A 24409-nucleotide genomic window follows, 5' to 3' on the forward strand; every position below is an offset into this window, starting at 1 on the left:
TAATAAGCATTACTTATCCTTATGCCTTCACTATCTTTTATTAAAGAAATATGGAAATTGAGAACTAAAGACCAAAATCGAATTTTAAAATGTATCTCATAATTTTGTGCAAGTAATTTATCAGATATTGCCCACTCAATATGCATGACATATCTTCAGATCATATTTTATCTTATTGGAAGATAATTTACAATGCCTCTGATCGCTAAGACAGCCACCTCAATTTCTCCAAGTCACTTTTGCCTCTTCAATTATTCAACATACACCTCTCTCCTTCCTTCTTCAGGTAGAAATTTGTTACTTTTCTTTGGTATATTCCACGTTTCATAAAATGACACTTGAGAAAGAAGAAATAATAAACTAGAAAGTTTTGGGGGGAGGGGTGCTAAATGAGAAGGAGGTTTTGGAAGTGAAGTTCAATCAGAAAAAAACAAGGGTTTCAAGTGAACTCAGGAAAATGGTTAGGGCAGGCTCACGGGAGCTGGAGGGTGTCTGTGATAGAAGCTATTGTTTCTTTTTCTGCTTTACAAGAGAGTATAATGACAAACATCTGGAGGCTGTTAATATAGGATATTCCTTTCATCTAATTTTTTCTTGTCCTTTATGTCACACAAAATTGAAGAGCCGTCACTGGTGTCAGGAACTGCACCAAGGACCAGAAATAGTTATGACTGTGACAGACGTGGCCTTGCCCTCACAGAGTTTATAGACTTGTACATGCTAAAAACACACTGTCATCTCAATTATTCCAATTGTCATATTTTTCACGTCCTTTAAGGAAAGTCCAAACATGGTGCTTCTCTTGAATCCATGGTAAGATGGCCCCACTGTGCTCTGATAGAGTCAGACATAGTCATGTGACTTACCTCACCGTGGAAGATATGAGCGGAGTTGGAAAATGTCAGAGCCAGCACAGTTTTCCAGGCTCCCTCTTTCTCCTCTGAGGGTGACCAGTGCTGTTCCAGAGCCCACCTGCGACAGACATGCAGAGAAAGTGAGAAGTGAGTCTTTGAGTTTTGAGACACTGAGATTTTGAGGTGTTTGTTGCCTGTCCTGGTGGATGCAGAATCTATAGCAGGCTTGTGGTGCGCAGACTCACAACCACCTCAGATAGGTGTCTCTTCTTACCCCGTTACTCCATACGTATGAGGAAACTGAATGACGGAGGAACTGTGTTTTTCCGTTCATTCTTCTATTTTACTTCTCGCATTTAGGACTGTAATTTGATTCTTTTGATCACCCTCCCAGCTTGCGTCCTTCTCCTGGTGACAGCTCTCCTTCTCAGTCTTTACACTCCTCTAGGAAGCGATAACCAAGGGTAGCAGTTCAGCTGCTCATCTGCTATTCCATCAGCTTTCCCATATTCCGCAGTTTTCTTGGAGCTGGGTAGGGCTGTTGCACTAGTTTTAGTCAATGAATCACAGACAGAACAACATGTGTTTTCCTGACCCTCCAGCTTTTTCTTCCTGTGTTATGATGACCTAATTGCAGCAAAAGAGAGCAGAGCATCCCTTAGCCTGGGTCTTTGAAAGAAGATATGGAGCAAACTGTACCACAGGCCATTGGCACATCTGTGAGTGAGGTATATGCCTTCATTTTGCCAAGCCATGGTGACTAGGTGTCACCTTATCACTGCAACTTAACCTAATCATACCTAACAGACACCTTGTGTGTGGGTGTGTAAGTGAGTCCATGTGTATCTCTGTGTGCAGGTACGTGGTGTGTTTTGGGGGTAGGGGTGGGACAAAAATCTCAAAGTTGGGGATAAAAATGGAGGAAAAGTTTTGTTCCACAGAATCAACCTCTCTACACTCCATTGAACAGACTGAGACTATTATAGACAAAATGGCAAGTCTGTTGGGATGGTTGTCATGGGCATCATGTCACTTGTTACCGTGGTTTAAGTTTTAAAATTAAGATGTTTAACAACATTCCTGCTTAAGTTGCTCTTTATAAGAACAAACACAGTCTTCAATATAGCAAATGTCAGATTATTTATCAGAACAGACAATCTCGGGAACCAGAATTTTAAAATGTAGTCTAATTTCTTCAATTTCTTTTCCACTGTAACTAGCAGAATGTTGTAGGTAAGGGCAGGTGAGCCGAGGTGCAGGTCCCACTCTTCAGGATTTTTTAAGTTAAGAGAAACACTTAGATTGATAGTCAACAATCCGCCAAAGTGTGTACAAACACCACTTACTGTTAGAGGAATTCAAAGGGACTCAGGGGAACATCGTAGGCAAATGACATGAAGAGTTTGCAGGAAGAGTGGGCGGTGAAGAGTCCCATGGCTCCACCTGACGCTGGTATGATGTGCGCCTCTATGACCAACGTAATAACAGGGAGATTTCAGAGTGTAAGCACAAACCAGTGCAAAGGAAACCCCACAGAACAGTTGTGCAATCTATATGGAAGCCTACAGTTAAAATCTGAATTTGAATTTCCCTAAATCTAGGATTTGGCAGCAATTCCACACCCCTTACATGTGATGACAGACCAGTGGTAAGTCCATTGGACTTCCTGTCCTTCGATCATCACAATGCATGAGAGTAGACTAGGTGTGGAGACCTCAAAAATACCCATTGTGAGTAACCGTTGATGGGGAGTTCCCACGTTTTATGATCTTCTGCAGACTTTTTAGTTGAAAGACAACTTCTTTTTTTGCTTTCTAATTGCTTTGAGCCCACCTTGACATATTTCATTTCCAAATGTTTCACTTACATTTTTCCTAACACTTATAATTTACAAACGATTGTTTCAATTCAAAACTAGTAAAACTTAGACAATAATGTTACCATATTGGGCTAATTTCACGCCTGTGGCATGATATCATGCAATTTATTCCGATTTCGCAAATCAGTATTTACCTTTTGTTGTATTTGCACATATACATTTGGTAGTAAATGCTAATTGGAAATGTCAGGATTTTTCAATCTAATTAGTATAATTGCTTAGACAAGAGGAGCAGAAGTATTTATTTTTTAATATAAATTCTCTTTCCATCTTTGCCAAAAAGGCCATTGTTGATTCTGTTTCCTAGGCTACCGCAAGAGTAGTGGTTGTCAACCTCTGAATCTCTTGACATGCGAAAGTGCTTGTAAAGATGAAACCCTGAGAAAAACGCCAGGCACTTGTCAAAGACCTGTTTCTTTTCTTGTATCATTTGCTCCAAAAAAATTTGTAAACTTGGACTTCAGATTTTTCTGCCCTAATTGTGAATCCAGTCATGCTTGAGTCAGTCCCTGTTTAAACTGTGCTTAAACTCTGATAGATCTTAAATTTGACAGCTCGGTGTCCGCTGAGCTCCATGTAGCACAGGGCACACATCGGTGGAAAAAACGGGCATCAGATGTAGGTTTTATTTTTGGGAGGGGTGCAGAAAAATCAGGTCAACAGGGTTAAAGTCAAGCTGTTTTTTGAGAACTTCATTTTCATTGCCAATAATGTGACAGAAATTTACTAGGAAAATTTTTCTGCAAATAATGTATTTTTAGAAACAAACGTAGAACAACGTTCAACAGTAGCTTTCTCACTGACTGCTGTGGCCTGGAGCTGCAGGTAGACAAAAGGTGCACGATAAATGTCAGGCACTTCTAATGTTTTATTTTACTAACCTGATCTGGGAAGTCACTTACTGCAGGTACAGTAGGAAGACAAGTGGTTGATCCATTTCAGCCTAGAGTAGCTCTGGTTGGTGTGACTGTTTGCTCTGGCCCACCCCATGAGAGGATCCCACATCCCACTGTTGTCTTGTGACCTACAGCATCTCCCTGGAGGTGGAATGCACCTTCTCGTCCCATTGTCATGTTGGCAGTGTGACCTGTTGTGACGCTATGTGACACCGCCGTACCTGATATCGGAACGGAAGCTCAAAATACAATTGTCCCGTTTGTCTTGAACTTCGCTTTTGCCCTTTGCCATAAGAATAATGTGTTCCAGATAAAGGATGCTTCCAACTGTTTCTAGAATGAGAAGTCCCTGGGCCTGAGCTACAGGGCCGCCCTGACGCACACAGTCCATGTGGCATCAGGCGAGCCCTGCGTGCCGCTGAGATTTGGGTGGTTTTTGACATTGGCAGAGCTGACTGCTCATGTCCAGTCCCACAGAGACCCCTCCTCCCTTTGCAGCTGTGACGCGAGGACCAGACTCCGGTCACCACTCGTTCCCAGGGCTTGCTTTTGTCTTTTAATGACTTTACAATTTTCACTTTGGGTCGTTCGCACGATCAAACCTTAGCTCAAATCTCACTTTTCTCAGCCAAGTTCTCTGCCTGTTTATGGGTTGGAAGAAAAAGAACTTGATGGAGGTCAGAGGGTCTGGGCAGCCCCTTCTCTAGTCTTCAAGGTCTGCATCTCCACATTGTGCAGGTTGAACTGGAGCCTCAGTTGCTTCCCACATGTGGGAGTTTTCAACTCTTATGAATCTCCCTTTCTCCAACTCTTATTCACTGAACTCACCTGTAACACCAGTCATCAGAGAAATGCAAACCGAATAAGACCCTTCCACTTTTTGTTATCATTCCCATGGTATTAGGCTGCTTATCCAGGAAAGAAGTAAACTCCTTAACCACGGGAATGTTTCCTGAATTATTTTTGCTCCCTTTGCAATTACAGCGCCCCTCTCGGTGTACCACTGTTGCTAGATTAATTGATTGATGAGAAGTGGGAGCTGAGGAAAGCGTGCATGCTGAATGATGGTTTTAGAGGAGATAGCTTACTCTGGTGAGTTTTCTACCAGTCCTTGGCATGGAGCTAAGAAATGAGCCATAAGCAAGCCATCCTCCAAAGCTGTGAGTTTTAACTGGAAGCTAAGAGGACAGGAGACGGAAATGATGCTCAGAGGCTGGCAGCCCCTCCAAGCAGGAGAAGCCCATTGAATATCTGAAAGGAGAGAAAATGAAGTGAAGAAGAGTAAATCTGCATTGGGAGGTGAGGTTCACAACTTTGCAAAAGACCTGTCACAAATTTGTAGTTATTGTGTTCAGCAAGATCTGGCCGTGGTTTCATTCAGCTTGTGGTCCTCAACCATAGTTCAACAGCTCTCAACATATGAAGATTAGCGGTCATGAAATAGCTTGGCTTGTCATTGTGTGAGTTTTGCTCCTCGGTGCTTGAGGTCTCTTTGCCTGTGTTGACTTGGAGGATGAGAGCACAGGAGGCTCTGGCCCTGTGGTGGAGGACAGCTATTAACCAGGAGTCAACAAACCTGGGCAGAGACCTGTCACCTACAAGAGGAAAACCTCTCCCTGTGGCTGTACCAGGACGAGTGGAATCTTTACCTGGAGGTATTTCAGTGATGAGCTATTTTAAAATTTTGCAGTTTGGCCTCTAGAAACGTTTATAATGTTATCTCCTGACAACAAATTGAATAAAGGGATATTCTACACAAAGAATATACATGCAGTCATCCCTCGGTAGCTGAGAGGCGATTGGCTCCAGGACCCTCACGGGTACCAAATTGCAAGGATGCTCAAGTCTCTTATATAAAATGGTGAAATATCTGCACATAACTGTGCACATTGCACATCCTCCCGTCCACTTTAAAATTACTTATAGTAGCCAATACAATGTAAATGCTATGTAAACACTTGCTGTACTGTGTGTTTAGGGAATAATGACAAGAAGGAAAAAGTCTGTACATCTTCCTCACAGAAGCAGCCATCTTAGGCCTTTTGATACATGATTGGTTCACCCTACGGACACGGAGCTGGCGGCTATCGAGGGCCCCTGTACCAATCAGGTGATCCCTGTAGCTGAAATTTCTGCAGTTTGGGGAAAATTAATTATGAGACTGAAGCAGACTTTAAATAGTTAGTATTCCCAGGGTCCTGTAAGTGCTTGGGAGCCTCCAGAATAAAGGTCATAATAAATAGCGTGTTAGGAAAGGGAAGAAATGGTCACCTTCAGGAAGCAGAAAACCTCAAAAGGTGTTTTTGGTGATAGAAAGAGTGAGTTTTATTCTCTGCCCAGAAGTCTACGCATAAGACAAGTTCCTGATGAAGAAGGTCTCCTGGAGGGCACGGTGCCAAGTGCCAGCTTTAGATTAATTGTCACAAGTCACTCGTGGGTTCACAGTATCTTTCCGACACACAATTGGCGAATGTGCTCAGGAGGAGAGATCTTTGTCCTATGTGTTGTGTACAAATTAGCATTTATTTTCCTTCTAAAGAAGGAGGGAGACATTTTTGACAGGAAAAAATAACTAGAAGAAGGTGTTGGAAAGAGGAATGCCCCTCTTTTAAAAGAAATGGATTTTTTTTTTTCCTGGCTTTTTGAGACCGTGAGAATGAATTTGTAAGACATGCTCACCTCAATTACTGTATTACACTAATTATATTTGTATTTTAAACAAAATTACCTTTAGAAATAAGGGGGGAAAAGTCATGTTGCAAATAATACACCGTTGAGCGGTGCTCCAGGCAGAAGTTTGGCACATCCAAGCATGAGAACACAGTCTATCTTCCTTGCATTTCTGCAGAACAACAGTATGGCCTCTGACTGTTAAGAGACCTTTCTGAAGAGTGGGCTCTGCCTTCCTTCCTAAAGAGTGTTTTGGCAGGTCTGAGTTTCTGGCTGAGTGGCTCTGCCACGGCGGCTCCCGTTCAGCATTTGTTATCCAGTTCTGCTGTCTTGCTCATCAGAACCAGGATATTTTATGAGACTTGTGTTTGTCACTTTATGTTTTAGAAGTTCAGAAATGGTAGCAGGTGAATAAATTTTTTCTAAAAGGAAAAGAATATTAGACTTATTTTGTCTTGCCTATTGATAAGCGAAAGTATTTCTATGCTTTTCTTTAAAAAAAGAAAAAAAAAGGAGTTGAAAATCAATTCCTCATGCCATTTACCTGAAATACCACATAGGGTTACACGATAACACAGTGACTGTGAAAATGCAGTGCACATGTAAATAAGAGGAGGAAATCTGGGTTTGAGAGGTATCTGCATTGGATTTTCTCAAAATGTCTGGCATTGTGCTGGGCATACAGCTTAATAAATACTTCTTCATTTCCTTGAAGCCATATCCAAAGTCATAGGCTTTCCTAGCTCCTCACATGCTGAGAAATAAAATTTCATTCCACGTTTACAGTGTCCGTCATTCCATCAAGTAAAGCAAATACCATGGCCTTTGTAAGAACTTAATGCACAGACTTTTATGAACCTGGGTCACATCATGTTTCCTACAACCTCCCGTCAGTGACCTGGTCTCCCAAGATTAGGCTGTAACATGTATTTAATCCTGCCCCTGGCTCCAGCCACACAGAGGAGATACCCTGCAAGATTTTAGCTTTCTCAAGGAATACACAATAAACTAGAACAACAAGGGAAACAATTTAAATCATCAAGAAAAAAAAGATATTTCAGGGCTTTAAAACTCCTACTCACAGGATTGTATTACTATTAAAAAGCAATAGACATTCAGACAATATAAAGCTACAGTAATCAGGACAGCATGGTATTGATAAAAGAATAGACTAACGTAATACTGAGACAGAATAGAGAGCCCAGAAACACATCCGCATAAATATAATCAACTGGTCTTTGACAAAGGAGCAAAGGCAATACAGTGGAGCAAAGATAGTCTCTTCAACAAATTGTGCCAGAACAACTGTACACCCACATGCAAAAAAATGCATCTAGACACAGGCCTTAGACCCTTCACAAAAAATAACTCAAAATGGATCATAGACCTATACGTGAAGTGCAAACCTATCGAAGTCCTAGAAGATGACGTAGGAGAAAACTTAGATGACCTTGGGTATGGTGATGGCTTTTTAGACACAGCACCATAGGCATCATCCATGAAAGAAATAATTGATAAGCTGGACTGCATTAAAAATAAAAACACGTGCTCTGCAAAAGAAACAGTCAAGAGAATGAGAAGACAAGCCACAGACTGGGAGACAGTACGTGCAAAAGACGCATCTGATAAAGGACTGTTATCCAAAACATACAAATACTCTTAAAACTCAACCCTAAGAACACAAACGACCCACTTAACAAAGGGGCCAAAGACCTTAACAGATATTTCACCAAAGAAGATATTCATATGGCAACTAAGCTGGTGAAAAGATGCTCCACATCCTATGTCGTCAGGGAAATACAAATTAAAACAACAATGAGAAACCACTACGTGCTATTACAATGGCCCAAATCTGGAACACTGACAACACCAAACACCGGGTGAGGAGCAACAGGAACTCTCATTCATTGCTGGTGGGAATGCAAAATGGTGCAGCCACTTTTGAAAACAGTTTGGTTGTTTCTTACAAAACTAAACATTCTCTTAACCTAGGAGCCAGCAACATCATTCCTTGGTATTTACCCAAAGGAGCTGAAAACTTTTGTTAACACAGAAATCTGCACACTGAAGTTTATAGCAATTTGAATCATGATTTGCAAAACTTGGAAGCAACCAAGATGTCCTTTGGTAGGTGAATGGATAAGTAAATTGTGGTGCATTCAGATAATAGAATATTATTCAGCTCTAAAAAGAAATGAGCTATCAGCCATGAAAAGATATGGAGGAAACTTAAATGCTTATTAATAAGAGAAAGAAGCCAATCTGAAAAGGCTACATACTGTGTGATTCCAACTCTATGACATTCTGGAAGAGGCAAAACTATGGGGACAGTAAAAAGATCAGTGGTTGCCAGGGGTTGGGAAGAGAGGGATAAAGAAGTGGAGGATACAGGATTTTTAGGGCAGTAAAACTACTCTGTATGATATTATAATGGTGGATACATGTCACATATTTGTCCACACCCATAGAATAAACAACACCAAGAATGAACTCTAGTATAAGCTGTGACTCTGGGTGATGGGGCAATGTGTCCATGTGGGTTCATCAGTTATAACAAATGAACCACTCTGCCAGGGGACGTTGATAGTGTGGGAGATGGTGCTTGTGTGGGACTGGAAGTTATAGGGGGAATCTCTGTACCTTCTCCCAAATTTTGCTCATCTAAAACTGATCTAAAATAGTTTATCTTTTTAAGTAATAAACATCAGGTTTATTATTTTCTAATTGCTTTGTCTAGACTTTCACTGGACAGTGCATCTCCATGCCACATAGGTGGCATTTCTCTTGAATGGATGTTAACAATCTGGAGACCATAGTTTTCATTTTCAGCTGACTCTGATACAATGAATCAGATTTTGGAAATGCACTACCCATAATTAATAATGGAAGGAAAAACTGGAGAAACACATTGAACTAGCAGAACTTCTCCTTGAAAGATCACGACTTTCAGGTTTCTATCACTCGTCAAAGCACATTAAGCCTGCTACACAGGAAAGTTGCCCGAAACCTTTTCCTTTCCTCATTTCTCAGAAGCGTTTTTGCTGGAGGTTAGATGCAGGACGGACAAGCCTGTGTGGGTGTAGCCGGTTGGGAGTTGCATTCTCAACTCTGCTGCATCAGCTAAGGCACCAAAATGAGAAGACACGAGATTCATCCCCTTGGATATGGTGTATGTTGGTTTATCACCAAAAGATAACAGAAGGATATATTTTTCTAACTTTGCAACCATTTTCCAGCAATGACATTGAGAATAGCACAGTGGGTGAAGACTTAGCAGGCATGTGAGTACGCTGCTACTCACAATTTAGAATAATAAGTTTGTATAGGACAAACTGTGAATAGAATAAAAGTCAGAGTTTGTAAATTTATTTAACAAGAAAAATCAGAGATTGAAACACAAATATGTGGAGATTATAGGTGATTTTATATTTATTATATTTTAAATTTAACATACTTTTTATGTTTTGTGTATTTTCCAAAATTACTATATTTTATAATCAGGAGAAATAAAATTGTATTCATATATATAAAAGTGATCTTTATATATATGACATTAATATATATATATAATTTCCCTTATATATGAAATATTTACACATTAAGTATTCTTTTATTTTGGAAAAATGTACAAACGCACATTATAAATCACACCTAGGTATAAACATACAGGAACAAATATGCCAAAGGAAATGTGCTTCTATTTAAGTAAAGAAATAGTCAACGTAAGTTGAACATCAAATGCTACTAGCGTACTTCTTTTCTCTATGAATATAGTCATCCCCAAATATACATGATTCTAAGGTAATTTAGATTATTAGAATTTTAATAAATTATATTAATACACTGTCAAAATAGTCTTCATAAAATGCTCTTTTCTTATACCTGTCTGTCTTTGGCTTTATATTAATTTTTTTTTTTTTGCTGGAAATACTTTCTAAAGTGCTTCTCACATCAGGATGGTTTTATAATTTTGGGACTCTGGGTATAAAATGATGAACTGGGATTATAAGCTTGCATATACTTATTATGACCTGCCTGCATTTATTATTGGAATCTGACCTCTATATCAATACAAAATGAGACTCTATAATTGAGAGATATTTGTCAGAAAAGTCATCACTGGATAAAATAAAAATGACATGATTTTATACATAGTATTCAGCAAAATGGAGATCTTAGCATAAACACCATACGACCTCTCTGACTTAAGATCTATAAAAAGTAATTGTCACAAGAGTTAGTAAGAGCACAAGGCATGACACTCAGGAAGATGCAAGCTCCATGTGTGCAGCTGGAAAGTCACGCACCTGCACAGGTCGTCTGAGCGAAGCTCCTGTGAAACTTCAGAGAAATCACATTTTATACTGTGATTTAGAGAAAGTTCAGGAAAGATATAAAGATGTCAATGTAATTCATCAGGAAAAAGTTGACCTAACATAAAAATTATAATCATGCCATTTTAAGTCCAAATAATTACTATAAGCTTGGAATTGATATCCAGAAAAAGTGACGAGCTGTCCACCCAAACTCTGTTCTCCTGCTCCCCGCTGAGCATCACTGCGGGGTGGTGGTGAGGGGGGCCAGCTCACCCAGCCCCTTCAGTCAGACTTGGCCACGACTGAGGCCATATTCACAGGGGATGGACGAAGGGATACACATGCTGGTAGGTCAGCTCACAAGACCCCAGTGTTCTCTTACCCCACCCTGTGGGCTGTCACTGGAGTCTGCAGGGCAGGGGCTGGAGGGGAAAACTTACACTTTTCAACCAAAGCTAAGCCTTCTCTGAGTTGTCACCAAGGAATTCTGTGTTGGATTGATGTTTTCTTAGAAGAATCTGAGTTATAATCAAAGAACATGGAAATCAGTGTGTTCGAGGGATTTTAATGTCATCTCCTTCTCTCACTTTTCATGAGTTAGTTTAGCACCATGATTTCTTCAGATCCTGGCACTCATGATCAATATTCTAAGATTTCAATAGTCATTTTGAGATGCCTACTATGTGCAAGGTGAAGAACAATAGCAAGAGGGAGGAGACAAAGCCATGCGGTGGAGACACCTTGCAAAGAGAAGAAATGGAGAGCCGTTGGGAATTCATAAACCACAGCCGCTGAGGGTGTCCCCTCTGTTCAGGAGGCTTAGTAAATCTGACTCAGTGCATTCGTTCTTGAGGGTGGTGGCATGGTCTGGTTGTTAATAGACGTTTTTCTTTCTTTTGAATCATTTTTATTTTTATGATTGGCACCTGAGCTAATATCTGTTGCCAATCTTCTTTTGTTTTTCTTCTTCTTCTTCTCCCCACAGCCCCCCAAGTACCTAGTTGTATAGTCTAGTTGCAGGTCCTTCTGGTTTTGCTGTGTGGGATGCTGCCTCAGCATGGCCTGATGAGCGGTGCCATGTCTGCACCCAGGATACAAACTGGCAAAACCCTGGGCCACCGAAGTGGAGAGTGTGAACTTAACCACTTGGCCATGGGGCCAGCCCAATACACATTTTTAGAAAGAGGAATGTGGCCTCAGATTCTCTCTGGCAATGGATCAGTAGCTTTGGGAATGTGGGCTGAAGGCAGACAGATTGAGCCTGGTGAGGTGAATGCCTCTGTGTTCTACTGTGTTCAGGGAGCACAACTTTGTCCCAGAGGGGCCACCCTGCCCCTGACTGTCACATCCCAACACAGTCTGTCACCTCCTTTCCTTTCCCAGATGGTGTCTGGTAATCATAATGTTCTTCCCTGCTCGTTCAAGCAGCCAGAAGCGCTGTGAGAGCAGGGCACTGCACATGGGAAATAGGTCTGCTAGCGGGAACAAAAAAACAAGAGAAGCAATTTTCTGAAGGCGTAACCCATACTCGGTCAGGATGGAGAAGCGGGAGAAGGACACGTTATAGATGTGAAACATGGCCAAATGGGTGTCCTGGATACAATTTCAGGTTCCATGTTCCCTTGTGTGCCCCCTATCAGAATGCCCATTTACTCATAGTTTATGAGGCCAATTTGGATATTTGCCCTCTTGTTCATAGCGTGCATTTCTCTCTGAGTATCACACTCCGGTGTGTTACTTCTTTTTGTTCCCTGAATGGCAACCCCACTCATTCAGTTCTTCAGCCCGCATGCTTTGAGATTCCCAGCTATTTTCTCTTTTATTTCCATGTGCAAACCCAAAACATCGGCGAAGAGAGTGGATCCCTCCTTTACAGTAGCTGACTCTTCCCACTGCACATCCAGCTGGCATATAGCCACATCACTTGATTTCCTTGTCTGCTGTCATCGCCACTCAGGGTCTACTGTCTATACAGCAACTGGAGAGAGCCTTACAGACAGAAGCCATTCAGCGGTACTTCTCTGCTCCACATGGTCCAGTGGCTTCACAGCTCAGAATAAAATGAATATTCTTTCTCACGGTCCACAAGCACCTACATGATACAGGCCCCCACCACCTCTTTGCTCGCATCTGCTATTTCTCACTCACTCTTCTGTTTTAACCCAACACTGGCCTCGTTTATTATCTTGATTAAGTGGCCCTGGTGATTTATAACAGGTGGAAAATTTATGTTGTATCCTTTAAAGGTGGCTAGTCTTCAAAGCCTCTGGGAAGCCCAGACTGATCTTGAGATTATTCAGGGGCTCAAACAGAAGAGCTGGCACAGTTGGGCTCCACTCTCTCTCCCAACAATATATATTTTCTTGTCTCACCAAAGACATTCCACCTCTCTGTCTGAAGTCAATAAAAGGCAGTGCGTTAATGCTGTATAGAGATATTCTGCATGCTGTTAGAAAGTTACTTCCTCCTCCCTCTAATGTCAATGCCCGTTTCTTAGATATCTGTACTGTGTGCTCATTTCCACGCTTCTTGTAAATCTGTGCTTTATACATCACATTAGAGAACCTGCTGACATGTAAATTGAGGTAGACACGCTCCACTCCTGCCTTCTGATATGATCCAAAATGTGCTCTATGTTCCTCTAAAGCACTGATTACTTTCCAGACGTATCACATACAAACTAGTCTATTTGTTGATTATCCACCAAACTCAACTAAAACGACATGCCTGTGAGGGCAGACGTATTTTCCTTCCTTTCTTTTCTTTTTTAACTGCTATATTTCTCAGCTCTAAAACAATGCCTGGCCAATGGTAAGCGTTAACAAGCATTTGTCAAAAATTATGAAGAAGTGACTATTCAGAACTTCCAATGATTTGGATATGACAGTGAATTTTTTATAAAGCATTTAATACGTTAAACTGGCCAACACCATGATAAGTGGCCCTGGTGATTTATAACAGGTGGAAAATTTATGTTGTATCCTTTAAAGGTGGCTAGTCTTCAAAGCCTCTGGGAAGCCCAGACTGATCTTGAGATTATTCAGGGGCTCAAACAGAAGAGCTGGCACAGTTGGGTTCCACTCTCTCTCCCAACAATATATATTTTCTTGTCTCACCAAAGACATTCCACCTCTCTGTCTGAAGTCATTAAAAGGCAGTGCGTTAATGCTGTATAAAGATATTCTGCATGCTGTTAGAAACTGTCGGATAAAATGACTAGTTCAATATTAAAAAGGTTAGTGAGGGCTAATTCTGTTCATATGCATCACAAAGAAAATCACCAGAAAAGTTGTTGATATGTACCCTCCTGATGAAGTTTTCAGTAAAAGGCACAGAAAACCGGGGCATCAATTCCAGCTCATAACAGCAAACTCCTCTGCTCAGTTGGCAGAGAAAGTATGCAGGACTTGTGCAACGAGAGTCTAAGGAACCTGCTTCTTGGATGACGCAGCCATGTGGCTCCACTGGAGCATCCCAGAGTAAATGGAGGTACCCGGGCAAAGAAAGAGTAAGACAACCAAGATGTTGTCTTAGTCCATTTGGGCTGTCATAACAGAGTACTATGGCTGGTAGCTTATGAACGATAGATGTTTATTTCTCACAGTTCTGGAGGCTGGCAGTCCAAGATCAATGAGCTGGAGTGTTCAGTGCCAGGTGAGGACAAGCAGGCTTACAGAGAACACCTTCTTGTTGTGTCCCCACCTGGCCTCTCTTCTGTGATCTCTGTCTCTCATCTTCTCTATATAAGCACCTTTATCACCTCCTCACAGGCCTCATCTCCAAATACAGTCACATTCTGAGGTTCTGGGGAGGGGGATTCTGGGGGACACAATTCAGTCCATAACAGATGTATAGTCTCAATAAGATTCTGAAAATGGCCTCTGAAGAAAGAGAGAGAGGAGAATAAAAAGCCCTGCCCACATTCTGCAGGGAGGGGGGTCTTTGGTTTTTGTCTTTAAGGTTCCCATTCAATTCGGGCAGTGAGAATGTTACCACAACACCTAGGGTTTGCGCTGTTCATCAGGAACGCCCATTACAGTCCAGGGTGGCCTCTTTTCTCATGAAAGAGATTACTAAGCTTTTACCTATTCTTTCATTGTGACCAACAGACTGGAGGAAAAGACTTCTTTCTCTAGACACAATGATCTTTCTTTTTTCCTCTTGGTTGTATTTTCTCCGTTAATGCCTGCTCTCCTCTCCTAGACTTTTCTGTGTTCTCTCTTCCCTTTTTGCACAGATCTGAAGCATGCAATTTGAATGAGTTTCAGGAAATGCATGCACCCATGTCACCACCACCCTCAAGAAGAGAGATTCCCTCACGTCAGTTCCTCTGGGCCCCTTTCATGGGTTCCCACCCTCCACAGGCCATCCTCCTGGTTTCCATCACCACAGATTTGTTTTTGCCTGTTTTTGGGCTTCACATAAATGGGATAGGACATCTGTGCTCCTCCGCATCCGACTTCTCTCACTCTGCAAATGTTGTTTTGAAATCTGTCCATGTGGTTGCGTTTGTCAGCTCCTTCTTTCATCCTGCTGAGAAGCGTTTCTTTGTTTGAATAAACTACAGTTGGCTTAGTCATGCCTCCCCTCCATGGACATTTGGGCTGTTCCTACTGTTTTGATTATTTTGAATAAAGTTACTATAAGCAATAAATATTCCTATTTAAGTTGTGAATGTGCCTGCGTGTGTGCTTATATGTTTATTTCTCCAGGACAAATATCCAGAGATTAAGTTGTCAGATCATAGGGCAGATACACGTTAAACTCTGTAAGAAACCGACGGTTGTCTCAAGTGGTGTGCGTTCATTGCTACTGACGGAGGAATTGACAATTCTTAACACCTTGTCCTTTCCCCTGATGTGACCGAGAAGGTAGTTCTGTTGGCTGGATAGGTGTTCCTTAACTGCTCTCTTGTCCAGCATGGACACAGCCACTTCCATGTCCAAGAATCGGCATGATAATCTGAACCGTCTATGCAGGCTCTGTACGGGTGTGAACTTGGTGCTGTGGTGGAGAAACTGTATCACCTCTGGCTGTGGACTCATTCCATTATTAAATCCAGACCTATAATGGGATCCTTCATTTTCACTCTACTCTGACATTTTCTGTGAAAAGACAAAAAATATCTCCCAGGCATCTGGTTAATTAAGTTATGTCAACAACAGAGGATAGAAAAATTACCTAGGGAAAAAAAAATAGATGGGAAGAAAAGACAACAGGCTCACTGCGACTGTGATTAAAAGCACATAGGCTCTACTTTTTACAAATTCTCTGCACTATCTAGATCATTTTTAGTGACCATGCACTAATTTATACTGAAGAACTATTTTTTTTCTGAACAGCGATATGCAAGCACCCGCTATTTTGGGTGGCGCGTATTGTGACTGGTGGAGATTTTCCTCCCTAACTCTCTTCCTTCTGACGGCTATAGAGATGTGTGAGAGCAGGGATGTTTGTGTATGTTTGAAATCACAAACATAAAAATGCATCGTGTGTGGCTCAGTCCATCAGGATCACCTCCCATCTCCCACATGGACTTTTAGAAGACGAGAATAGATTTCCCCTGGCCACTCATTCACGCACGAGGCTGTGTATTTGGGCATATATAATCTAGGGTTTGCCTAAATTGTGTAATCCATGGCCATGTCTCATCTCTACGGACCGATTATACGTTCCTAGATTTACTCTCCCTCGTAGGCATCTCGCCGGCATATTTGTTGAATAAGTTGTCTCCATAGGTTTAATCTTTCAAACTCAGAATCAATTTCTAAGAGCCTTCAGTTTACTTATACGATGTCCAATTAAGGGTCCACAGAGGTTATTCATACCTGCAGGTTTCCTTCTCCACAGCAAAACAGCTCACGTTTTTATCAAGTTTTTTTTTAGTCACCAAGTCACTACTTGAAGACAACAAACCCTGTCAGATAATTAGAGCATCTGCTTCCTTCACTGCCCCTGTCTGTCCTTTGTGTGCTCTCATTAGCGCTGAGAAATTCTGTTTCTCGGTATGCAAATGATTTTTGCTTGCGTCCTGGACATTGTGGGTATTGTGTTACGAGACTCTGGTTCCTTTTTAAATTTTCTGTTTTATTGGTAGTCAGCCTGCTTCGGTCTAGCACACTAGCCTTGGACACTTTGTGGACTGTGGTTCAAAGGTCCGTGTGAAAGCCTTTGCAGTTCTCTCTGGTGACCCTGTGAGTGTGCTGGGCCAGGCTGATCTGCAGTCTTAGTGGCGGGGTCACTGAGGCTCAGTCCTCGAGTCTTTGGCTGTGTTGGTTCTTGTCAGCCCCTCACTCAGGAGGTTGCCTCAGCCTTCATACAGTGCCTTAAAGAACCCCTTTCCCCAGCTCGTCCCCTCCCTAACCATCCTCCCCCTCCACCCGGGAGGGAAAGAAGCTCTTCCTTGCTACAGCAAAGCAGAGATGGACACAGGCTCCACTCCACTCCCTGCCAGACACGGAGCCCAGTGAGGAAGGGAGTGAGTGTGGCCATTTCCTGGTGCTCAGCTGGGGTAGGCTGGGTTTGTCAGACTCCATCCTGCTGGCCACCCCTGGCAGGCCCCTTTGGCGCGACAAAGTGGACTTTCCTCGGGCCTTTTTTTCCTCTCCACCACTGCATTTCAGAGTTAAGGGCTTCTCCAAACTGGGATACATAGGAGGCAGTGTTTCTCATATGGAGGTAATAAAACAAAGGAACCCACCACTGTGTCTTTTCCCACATCTCCATATCCTTAGCCCGTCTGACTTTTCATTCTCCATCTTTAAGAGTTTTGTGATATTTGTTTTACGTATATTGTCAAAGGTTTTTAACTGTAACCCTTTGGAAGAACAGAGTGGAATGCATTTATTCCATCTTGTCTGGAAGTCAAGTTGCCATCATTTTGAAATTATTTGTTTTTGCATATACAAACAAATCTGAAGACACAAGTTACTGTGCATCCCAAAAGGAGACAATGAGGTGAGAGATCGTTAATTACACACAATTTTCTAGTTTAGGGCCTTTATTCCAATCTTATGCCTCTCAAACTGCTGGAAGAGGGTGTCAAGGAAACAAGACTCTTGGGGTTAAAAAAAAAGAGCAGTTCTGGACTGTTGTCTCAGTTTGGTGCTAAGGCAGCTCAATGACTAGAAATAAAGAAAATCAGCAAGACGCGGGACCAGAGCAGAAGCTTTTGGCTCAGAAGTTCCATTTCATCTTTAAGGGTGAGAAAGTCAGGGCGTCCAGAAGGCCACAGGGATTTCACTGTGGCTTTGAAGTCCATTGTATTTTCTTCACTATTCAGACAAGTTTGGTGTATTAAATGAGAAAGATTAGTGGCAGTTCTGAGGAAGAATCATTCCACACACCCTGAGGCATGAATGTGGAGAGGAACAGGAGTACTTAACTGCCGGAAGGACAGGAGCCTGACTTCAGCTGTGAGGTCCATGCCTCATTCCCTCTTCCTCAACAAGATGGGCAAAAATCTTATTTTCAACACCACATACTTGTATGGTTGTAAGTGAGATAATTAACAGTTATTTAGTATTAACTGCATGGTATCCTTCTTGGCTTTTCATTTCTCCCTGAATAATCAAAATTCTGGAGTTACCTCATTTCTGCCAAAGAACTCATTTTGATATGTCAATTAGTTCAGATTTTGTTTGCCTGAAAATATCTTTATTTGGTCTTTTTTTTTTTGGTGAGGAAGATTGGCCTGGAGCTAAGATCTGTTGCCAATCTTCCTCCATTTTGTATATGGGACACCACCACAGCATGGCTTCATGAGTGGTGTGTAGGTCTGAACCTGGGATGGGAACTTATAAACCCTGGGGTGCCAAAGCAGAGCACACAGACTTAACCACTACACCACTAGGCCGGCCCAGCTTCTTTTTTTTTGATGAAGATTGGTCCTGAGCTAACATCTGGGTCAATCTTCCTCTATTTTATATGAGGGATGCCTGCCACAGCGTGGCTTGTTGAGTTGTGCATAGGTCCATGCCTGGGATCTGAATCAGTGAACCCTGGGCTGGCGAAGTGGAGCCTGTGAACTTAAACACTATGCCACCAGGCTAGCCCACCTTCATTTTTTAAAGTCTATTTTCACTGAGTGTAGAATTCTAGTTTCACAGTTTGTTTTTATTATTTTTGGCTTAAAGAACCTATTCTATTTTCTTTAACCTCCCATCATTTGTTTTATTCCCTTTAAAGATAATCTCTGGTAACAGCTCTGGATGATTTTAAGGGTTAATTTTATTCCTTCTCTCTTTGTTTTATGGAATTTCACCATTGTGTCTCAAGGTGTGATTATCATTATATTTCTTTGGCTTGGGGCTGAATCTGTGATTTCTTGAATCCATGAATTAATTTGTCAGATATGGAAAAAATTTGAACAGCCTTTCTTCAAATATTGCTTCAGTCTTTTTCTCTCTCTGCCTTTCCAATCATTCTGGGAATGAAATCCCATATGTGTTATGGTTTTTCACCGAGGCTCACACATATCTTGTGACCGTTTTTCCGTATTCCCATCCTTTTTTCTCTTTGTGTTTTATTCTGTATATTTTCTCCTGACCTGTAATTCCTTTTACTAATACTCTCTTCTACTGTTTCTAATATGCTATTAACACCTCGGCTGGATTATTAAATTCAATAATAGTTAAGTACAGATCTATAATTTCCCTTTGGTTCTATTTTATAGATTATAGTTCTCTGGTGAAATTTTCCATCTAGTTATCTCATTTCTTAAACATATTCATCATATTTAAGAATTTGAGATAGATAACTATGATTTGCTTTACCTGTACGTCTACTCCTGGATGTCAAGCAATTTTTATTGGAGGCTGGACGTGGGGCAACAGAAGATCCTCTCTATAAAGTTCTCTTTCTCCAGACCGTACTTGGTTTTCTTCCAGTCCACAGTTACACAGGCAGAAGCTCACTCTGATGCACTAAGAGATAGAAGTGGCTTTGTGAGTTTGTCTATTTTCAGTACCATTGTCTACTTTTCAGATGCAGCCCTTTAAGAGTGTTTACGGATGCTCGTGGTTCTGGCCAGAGTACCTACTTTTCTCTCCTTAGGGTTTAGCTTCTCAGCCACTATTCTCCTTTCCATTTCTTGGTCATTCACCCCTCAGCAGCTTAGAATTTGGCAAAAGTTTAGAGAGGAAATTCCACGCAGAATTCCAGGCTCAGTATTTGTCAGTTTCCTTTTCTCTAGGGTCTGGCCTCCTCAAGTCCTAATCCATCGATTGCTTTCTAATATTCTCAAGTAGTTGAGGGTTTTGTGCATTTTATCCAGTTATTTTGGTTGTTCTTGATAAGAAAATTGATCTGATACAATCTAACACAGTATAGATGGAAGCAGAAACATTCCCTTGCTTTGCCTTAAATATTGATCCCTATGAGGTCCAGAACTGACTGCCGTGTTTATAATTATGTCACCTGCTCCTGTCTTTGAGCCCACACATGGCCTGTCTTCCATGTGCCCAAATTTGGCCAAGTTAAACACAGAGCGGATTACTCTGTTTCTTCTTTCTTGCTGTCACTTTATCGCATTTTAGTTTTTTATTATTGTCTGCATAATACACGTAGATATATTTAAAAGCAGAGTTTAGTTAAAGTCTTATGATGAAAAAAAAGCAGTTATTTTCTCCACTCATCCTTACACTTCCCCCTCCAATTATTTTCCTTTTACAGGAAAGTATCTTCATTTTGGGGTAGATCAATTGTTATCTGCCCCTGTGTTTCTAAGTAAGATACTCACGCTACTTGGGCAACAAATAAAAACTAGCTGACAGAGAGCTATGGTTACAAATGCAGATATAAGTCAATAAACCTGTGTTTGCATGTTGTTTCCAAGATGCTTTCCAGCTATAACATCCTGTGGGAAGGTTTACTCCTTCCCTGAATCTGAGAGATTAATACAAAGAAACCTGGTGTGACTGCAACATAAAGTTATTATGCCAAAACAAAGCTCATCTCAGCACAACAAATCTTTCCATGTCTGCAGGCTGATCTTTTCAAAGTGGTTGCAATCCATGGGGATATTGCATGAAGTCACCCTCTAGTCTTCCATCATCTCTTTGGCTCTAATCCTCATTAAACCCAGCTCCTTCTTTCCCACTCGTTCTTCCCAAGCAACCTGTGTTCCTTCTGAAACCCTGACTACTGAACCTATTTATTCTTTGATAGCTCATGTATCCCAGGGACTGTAAGTGGAGGTAGAATTATCCACGATATAACCAATCGACTATCAGATCATTGTTCCTCCACTCCTTTGGAAAAAAACACAAAACAAACAAAACAATTACTGACTTTTGCTTATATCATTCTTTTGGACCCTGACCCTGACTGATGCAAGTTTTCACCTGGAAGACCCAAATGGCTTCCTCTCATTCCTAACTAGTCTGAGACCTTTTATTTTTTTTAACATGCAATGTAAACTCTAAAAAAAGCAGGTACCTCATCTTTTTCACCACTATCTCCAGTGCTTAGTGTAGCATCTGGCACAGAGTAGGACTAGACAAATATTGCTTGGTTAGTGAATAAATTGTCGTAAACAACCCATTCAACAGCTTCAGCTCAATGCTTGCCAATCAATGTCCGTACCTGATTCCATCCTTATACCTCCCTTTCTCCTTCCTTTTCTTTTCTTAGTCCAGTTTCTGCATGTTTTCTCTGGATCCCTTCCATGATCATGCCACTATACTCTCTTATTCCCTTAATTTCATTCTCTTCCTCTGTAAACAATGCTTAGCAGTAACACATACTGATGTTTTTTATCTTAAAAATCAGAACCAAATAAAACGCCAACTCTTAGAGCCCACATTGCATTCCAGTGGCTCCTCTATTTCTCTGCTCCCTCTCATATCTACACACCTTGGAAGAGATATCTACACATCCCAACACCCACCATATGGCTTCTACCTGCACTGATCCATCAAAATTGATCAACACAGGACAGTGCAAAATGTTTTGAATTTGTATCAGTGAATTTCTGAAGAATGTGTATGGGAATGGATCCTATGAGAATGCCATCTTAGGAGGACAGAAGAGAGTTTAGATTACACTGAAATCGCTTAAACTGGTGGAGTTTCAGGAAATTCCAGATTAAAACTGATAACTCAAATTTCTGTGAGTTTTTAAAATCTGCTTCAGTTGACTCAGTGCAATCTGCAGTCAGTGGTACTCACAGCTAAATTAACCTGAGATGTTCGAAATTATTTGCCATGAAGTGTAGAAAGTGACTCAAAGTCTTTGATAAGAATGATTCATTTGTGATGTGAAAATCCATCTCTTAGTCTCAAAATGTACTTCTTTTATGAAAACATTGATAAGTAAATATTTGTTGAGAGGGGTTGCATTATCCTTGAAAAAATGCTTTAATTGCTATTTAACGAAGGTAGAGGATTCAGGTGAAATGGGTTTTCTGATTTAAAAGGGGATACTAAGATCATGGGTTGTATTTAATTATCAGAGAGCAGGTGAGCATGTTTACAATCAATGGAAGGGAACAGACATGAATAGTTTGACACAGAAATACTCCAAAATAGATGAGTATCTCACTAAAGTCTTCCTTGAATTTTACACCTGAAAACATCAGTATGATAGAGGCCAGCTGGAAAAATTGTCATTCATCCAGGTGCCAGACCTAAGTCACATCACAGGTCAAACTCCACTTGAGCCCAGTTTGGGAGGGATGTTGCCATAACACCATTAACATTCAGGTCTTCGCATCTGTATCCATTTACCTGGGGTACTGCATATTAACACACTATATCAAAAATACAAAATATACAATCATTAAAGAGAAATATCTAGCATTTGAGGTATTATTGCACACAGACTTTAAAATAAATGGAATGCTAGGGAAAGAACAGATCTGTGGTCTGTCTGGTCAGAATGTCAGATTATGGGTTGCAGACAAGTGGAATTTTGTCTTAGGTCTTTCTCCTTGTAGACCCCGTAGATTCCCTGCCCCATCACTGGGCTATTTCCCACTTCATGGAGTTTTGGAATAATAATGTCAGTAAATGGAAGAGCTGCCATATTTACCTTGCTGACTTGTAAAAGAAAGAATAATTTGATAGCAAATTAAGAGTGAAGACCCCTGCCTCTTGAAAGTAAAAACAAATAAATAGGGTCCAGCCTGGTGGCTCAGCAGTTGGGTGTGCATGTTCTGCTTAGTCCACCCGGGATTCTCTGGTTCCGATCCCGGGTGCGGACATGGTACCGCTTGGCAAGCCATGCTGTGGGAAGTATCCCACATATAAAGTAGAGGAAGATGGGCAGGGATGTTAGCCCAGGGCCAGTCTTCCTCAGCAAAGAAAAGAGGAGGATTGGCAGCAGATGTTAGCTCAGGGCTAATCTTCCTCAAATAAATAAATAAGTAAATAAAAGCTGTAACATTGTCCTGGAGAAACCATAAGGATCAGTGTCTTCAAAAAAGTCTTAAAAGAGGCAGATCTGGTGGTTTTCATTGTACCCATGTTTAACTAACCCCCTCGGCATGTTTTATAAAATGGATTAATCAATTGGTTCCTTCAACTGCATCTGATGGTCCAATTTTACTTTACTTACTGGAAGCGCTGACATATGGTAAACTGTTTATCCTGCCGATACTTTTGTTTTCCTACTCCAATAAGCATGGAACCCTAAGGTGTTATATCAGATCTCTGGCTCTGTGTCATAATTAATTCCAAAGGGGCTCCTCTGATTCTGTAAGTCCACAGGGCATATTGGTGATCTCCTATGCTGATGACATCATGCTGACATTACCTGGAAGGCTGGAAGTGGCAGGTTTCCTATATGCTTTGATAGTAAACATGTGTTCCAGACGACGAGAAACAAATTCCATTAAAATAAAAGCTCTTGCAACCTCTAACAAATTTCTGAAGTACCCTTGTATCGGACAAGTTGTTATCCCTTTTGTTTCTAACCACTAAGAAAATGAGCCACAATATCAGCTTGGAGTGAATCTCAGAGCAAAACAGACTCTTGTTTTATTCAATTCAGGCTGCTGTAACAGAATGCTACAGATTGGGCGGCTTAAACAACAGATTTCTCACAGTTCGGGAGGCTGAACTCCAGGGGCAAGATGCCGACATGGTCGAGTTCTTGGTGAGGGCTCTTGCTGGTGATGGCCTCAATGACCTTCCTTGGTTCGTGCACACACAGACATCACATGTCTCTTCCTATTTTTATAAGGGCACTAATTCCATCTCAGGGCCCCACTATCATGACCTAATCAAGCCCTAATCACCCCTAAAAGCCCCATTTCTAAATTCATTCACCTTGGGGGTTATGTGTCAACACGTGAATTTGTGGGCGGGGGTGGTGCTACAGCTGGTATTGTCTCCAGAGCAACAGTCTTTGCCAATTGGCCTTCGTAATTTAGTCCATCCAACAGTGCTACAAGTTTTTGTGACAGACTAGGATAATTCACAGGGCTTCAGGAAAGCCCTAAGTGGATCACAGGGAGACCTCAGCCATTTTGCAATCTTGTTTTCCTGATAACCAAGCTCACGTTAATGACCACACCTTGCTTTGCCACCATGCCCCAGGAGAGAGAGGTATATGACCAGCAGGCACCAGGTAACCACGTAATCTGGACAAACCATCAGTAATTGTTTGCACATCATAACCAAATACAAGTAGCACACGCAGGAATAGATCTGAATAGATCCTGAAAGCACAAGCAAGCTCCTTGAACAGGTTCTTTGCATTATCAATGTGCTTTGTTTTACCATATTACCATGCCTCACTCTATCCACATCTGTGGACCCATAATCACTTTAACCTACATATGTATTTGTGACT

The sequence above is a fragment of the Equus quagga genome, chromosome 12 (assembly GCF_021613505.1).
Source record: "Equus quagga isolate Etosha38 chromosome 12, UCLA_HA_Equagga_1.0, whole genome shotgun sequence".
Lineage (NCBI taxonomy): Eukaryota > Metazoa > Chordata > Mammalia > Perissodactyla > Equidae > Equus > Equus quagga.